The sequence below is a fragment of the Limulus polyphemus genome, unplaced genomic scaffold (assembly GCF_000517525.1).
Source record: "Limulus polyphemus unplaced genomic scaffold, Limulus_polyphemus-2.1.2 Scaffold2400, whole genome shotgun sequence".
Classification (NCBI taxonomy): domain Eukaryota; kingdom Metazoa; phylum Arthropoda; class Merostomata; order Xiphosura; family Limulidae; genus Limulus; species Limulus polyphemus.
This window is the reverse complement of record NW_013668010.1, coordinates 167,950-173,865: the sequence shown is the minus strand read 5'-3', so window position 1 is coordinate 173,865 and position 5,916 is coordinate 167,950.

Genomic DNA, 5,916 nt, shown 5'->3' with positions numbered 1-5,916 from the left:
CTGTTATATTAAACTTATATTAAAGGTTTTCTTCATTACCCATTCAAGCCGTCTCCAAGCATGATTAATACCATGTTAAGTTTTAATTATTCATGAGGTCCTGGGAAGTGTAAGAAGTTTATGGTAATGAAGAAATGTATGTTTTATATTTTTTTTATTATTACAAACTTATAGTTGAGGAAGACTTAATCTAAAAACCATTGTTATTAGTATTGTTTTATTGAAGGGGTACACATGTAGATCACATCTTCTATTGCAAATGTCACAAAAAATGTTTTTGTTGAAAAATGTAAACTGTAACTATTTGTAAATGTAATGTCTATGTTACATTGTTTAAGCATACAATCATATAATTCTAAATCACAGTCCATTTATGTCTTTTTCTGATGCCAATTTTTGTGGGGCAGGTGAAAGCGATCAATGATGAAGCGATACACGTGAACCTCGCAAACTTAACGGGCGAGTTCTATTTCATACACATTCCAGTATCTGGTCATTTCCAGTTCATTTTCTAGTACATAATTCTTTATTATTAGCAAATACACAGCTGTATTCAAATAAATTCAATCAAATATTGGTCTGTTAATAGGTTTACTCTCACTGGTATATTTGCACGTATTTAAATTATTCCAGCCACCCATATAATTATTTAAAAAAAAAGAAAAAAAGATAAATTTTGTTACACCTTATACTGTATATGACAACGTTTTTTGTCACAACTATACATGTGGCATCAGCAGTGCAACATGCTGTAACATGAACAGAAACAATGTTTTGTTTTTACATATAAGAGCACTTTGGAATGGTTCTATGAATGTAACTTGCTTTGATCAGAAGTCAATTACAACTACATTATTATTATATTACTCTTTACGTAATTCCTTTATAAAATTTTGTTTGTGATTCAGTTTAAAGTAAATGACAGAAGGTTGTATAAACCTTCACTTAGAAACATCTGACTGACTCAGGAAAAAAGGAAGGTATGTGAATTTTTCTCAAAAAAAAATTAAATTTTCTTCAGATGTGTGATATATTTAAGCAATGCCTTTTCTACTTGCATTCAAACAGTTGTGATTAATGTTCGACAAATATTATGTTTGGTGACTTGTCAGAGCTTTTGGATAGATTTGAAAATAGAGCTCAGATTCCTTCCATTAGATATTTTAAATAATTATATAATGAAACAACTAATCAAAATGTTTATTCTTTTATGATATTTGTTCATTTACATGTACAGTAAGCAAAGTACTCTTGATATTATTGGTGGGTTAATGATAATCATATAAATAATAAGTGGGTGCCTGTTACTTTACGTATTATTAAATTTCTGCTGTTACTTTGATTACCTTAATGGTTTCCAATACAAATATGTTGAATCAAATGTGTTGTTAATTGATTGACAAGTTCTGTATTATGCTTCTAGAAATGATAAGTAATTGACCAACGAGAATTTTCAGAGTCGTTATTCATTATTTTGATTTGATAAAACCAATTTTTTCTTGGACATTACATTAACTGAATTGCATATAAATATATCAGACTAGTGAAACAACTGCTATAATAAAAGAAATTCTGAATTAGAATTAGTTATGGCAATATTAATTTATATTTTCAGAAAGAGGCACTAATGCTGTTGAAAAATTGTAACCGAGTTGATTCATTTAATACGATTCTTATATGTACTTGTAAATTAAAAAAAATTAAAAAATTTTGAAACTTTTTTTTTCAAAAGTTTGTATTTTATGAAAATTGGAATAAATCAAGTTTAAATGTAAGTTATTATCATACTTAGAATACTGAAATGGGGTAATATGTTACACGTGCCTACAAAATTGTCACAGAATTACAAATATTGCCTCTGCTGTGTAAAAACCATTGATCTTCAGAACAATATTCAGTAACAGTTGATTATCTAACTAACACACATGGATTTTATCATTCTTGTAATTTCCGAGTGTGTTAAATAAACAGAATGTGCAGTGTGAGGATGTTACAGTATGCCCATTACATTTAGAATTGGCCAGTTATTGTTGTATTGTTTGTATTTAAGTTGGAAGTTCGTTTTTGTAGCTGTTTTTTATTTGGGGAATTTTGTAGGTTGTTAGTTTTGATGTTTCAGTTGTGGAAGTAATATATTTATTTTATGTTGCACTGGTTTTGGAGAAAACAAGGGACCAATAAACATATCAGAACTTTCAGTGTATGTAGCGTTTTATAATTATTGTAGTGCAAAACACTGATGTAATGTGACAGTAAAAAGATCATGTTCCTGATTACGTTTCACCAATACTTTACAAACATATCAGGTTTTAAATATCTTATGGTTTTACCAGCAATATTTCATAACTGCTTTACGTGTAATCTCTGTCGTCAATAGGATTCCAAAGTTTGTTTATAATACAGTCTATTATAATAATAATAATACGTTTTTGTCTGTCGAGAAAATGCGCATGCGTGCGCACTTCAACGGATATAAACCAAAAGCGGATGTAAATATACTTCAATAGACATTTTGTACAACATATTAAAAGTTTTTAAAAAAGGTCTAACGTAAGGTCGTAGAATGACATTATAAGTTTATCTATTGATAGTATTAAGTACGGTAAAGTTTAACCCTAAATAGACTAAAGCAAAAAACGTACACAAGTTACAGTGTTTACATATCTCTTTTTACGAATATAGGCCGTACTTAATGAAGGCTTAACTAATGTTAGACCCAAGACAAGTGGACTTGTAGATTTCGCCATTATTTCGGTATCTGCCATTATAATTATTTTGTATTCTACAAATCCTGTATTTTTTTTAATAATCATATGAATATTTAATGTGATGTTAATAAAAGTACCATTTTATCTTATCTTGTAAAACAATTTTCAGAAACGAGAAATATATAAATAAAAACCCATAGACTGGTAAAATAAATCTGAAAGATGGGCATAAAGAAAGGTAAGCCTACTTTTAATTACTGAAACTAGATGTACATGCGCAGTCCCCGAAAGTTTTCTGTTTCAAGAGTAAATAAAACCAAAATTAAGAGTAACAAATATTTTTATTTCTTGCTTTTCAAGTTCATATGTCACGTTGTGTTGTAGTCTACAGAGTGTATAATTCTTCTCGTGATTCATAGCATGCGCACGTTTTACTGCAATACAAGTTGCAACGTTAATCGTATCTATGTGACGTCATTTTATTGTCTACTTACTGATTGACAGACAACACAGTACTGTAAAGTGGTGTGAGTGGTTAAAACAAGTGACTTATCCAAGCGGCCATAGGATTCCTTTCGGAGAAATATTTAAGAAATCAAAATGCATAAAAGATTTCTCACAGAAAGCAAATTTACTGCATGTACGAAGATGGGCAACATTGTTTTAATGTAGTTTCTACAAACATATTTATTTTACTGACTGATACCTATTAAATAAGTAAATCTGATTTGTAATAAAATACAGAACAGTAACCTGAGAAACCGAACAATGTGTCAGGTAATTTCTGTGAGTTTTGAGTCCGTTTTACTTTACCGTATAGTAAGTAACCTAAATTAATTCAAGTATGTGCATAATGTTATGACATTTCTTCGATTTATTATTCGATATTATACAGCGGACCAACTGTTTAATGAGTGTATATATATATATATATATATATGTCAGGTAATTGTTTTATTACTTTTGACTGGTCTCTGGTATCCAAACGTGAAATTGTAAAAGTATAATAAAAATAAATAAAATAATGACTCGCGTAAGGTAGTGTCAACTATTACTTGCACTCAGTGTTATAAATCAAAATTATAAATGTTGGACAATTCTTACTACTTAAAATCTGATGTTCTCTGCTGATAGAGGAGAATGGAGAAAAGATTTCATTGAATTGAATTAAGATAGGAATGATCAGGGATCAAATTCGTTATCTAAACACAATGCATAACCTAAGTCAGTAATCAATCTCATTACATTCGAGAGGGAGATTAGTCTTAGATGGCAACAACTAGTACGAGCTTCTTCTCTTGGGAAAGGTGATATATATATATATCACAAAGTAAACATTATGTAATACAAATTTTAAGCTAAATGTAACTCAAAAATAGTCTATATGAAATGCAATAGAGAACAGAATAGAACATGGGTACAATGAAAAATGGCATTAATGAAACTTAATATAATGCAAATTGAAAATAAGTGGAACTTATTAAAATTTAGAATCTAGTATAACTTAAAGATGAAATTATTTATTCTTAAAAAAAGAAAGGATTAAATTTCATGTGAATCAACTAAAATTTTAAAGAAAATAAAATGAAGAATAATTTAAAACACCTGATATTTAAACACATCTATACTCGTAGTGTTTCACGAATCTATACCATTCAGCCAGGATATTTGAATATCTATTTTACGGTTGGTAATCTCGTGTTTCTCCTACAATTTTCGGTGGTAAACTGATATTCTTCATCTTTTGTGGCCCCCTAGTGGCAGTCGAGGACTTATAATACTAAAAATCAGACTTCGACTTCCGCTATGGCAAATGCACAGTCAGTTCATTGTACACCTTTGTGTTTAACAAAAAACGAACACAAATCGTCCTTTATCCTTCTTCGTTGATGATCCAGGGCCTTCTTTCCCAGATCTGCTGATACTAGTGTCCAGTGGTGGAGGTGTTATATGTCTAGAGGACAACTGTGGGTAGTGTTATATATATGTCGGACAATGTAGTGAACATACTGAAGTTTCCTTTATGTCCTCCCCCCATATTTTGTATTCTTGGATTTGGTAAGCTTTGGGAAGACCTTTTCTATCAGTCAAGGATATTATCTCGTTGAGGATGAGCAATTATCTCACATCTTTCCTACCCAGCCACGAAACATACTCCATCAGGGTAGTGCACAGAGACTTCGTTTTTTTTTTGGGGGGGGGGGAGCATTATCAGTCCTTGATTGGTGGTAGTTGACTATGCAGGAACATTAAGCTGACCATTCTTCTGAGTTTCAGAAATTGAAGATACTTGTTCCATTTCTGGGGTCGCCTCTTCTGGCGCTCATGGTCTTAAATAGTTTATGATGTAATGATGATCGTGTCCTCGATTGTTTTTGTCTTCCTTCATTCATACAATCATATGTATATAATTGGCAGCTATAGCTTGAAACCCAAGTTTGAACTCGGTAGAAAAATTGTCTGTGGTTACAGTACTGCAAGTGCTGGACTTTCTCGTTTTTTTACCAACACATTTAAAGTGGATAGTATTTATTTCTAAAGCGGTAAAGGTTAAATGGACATATAGGTCATAAATAAGATAACTAGTAATCACAAGTTATGTTTGTTTTTGTAGCAATTGAAAACTACAAGCCAATTCAGCCTCCGATAGGTCAGAGGCTAAACTAAAACATTAGGTTAAATGTCACATATTATCAAGCTTTTCAAGAAGAAAAACAAAGCTAATTTGGATAAGAAAATGTGCTACTTCTTATGAAAGGTATGGTGAATGCACTCAAGTAACCCCTCTGTATAAAAACCTTAGGAACACGAATGTTATGGGATCAAATTTTTCTTACCATATACAGTGATGTTTACTTTTTTATACACTTTCCGAAGAACACTAAGTACATCGGAGGCTTACACCATTCCTTAAAACTATCGTTTTACAAATTTATTGAAAGAGATATCATGAAAGCAGACCAAATATTTAAGAAAATCTTAGAAGGGGATAAAAATGTTTAATATGGTCGACTACGAGTATTATCCAAAATTTGCCTTTTATAAATCCAAAAAAGGTCAGATTCAAGCACCAGAGAGTGTCCAATCCACCGTTTATTTTGGAACATTGCCATATTAACCACACATTCAAGCACCAGAGAGTGTCCAATCCACCGTTTATTTTGGAACATTGCGATATTAAACACACGGTCAAGCACAAGAGAGTGTC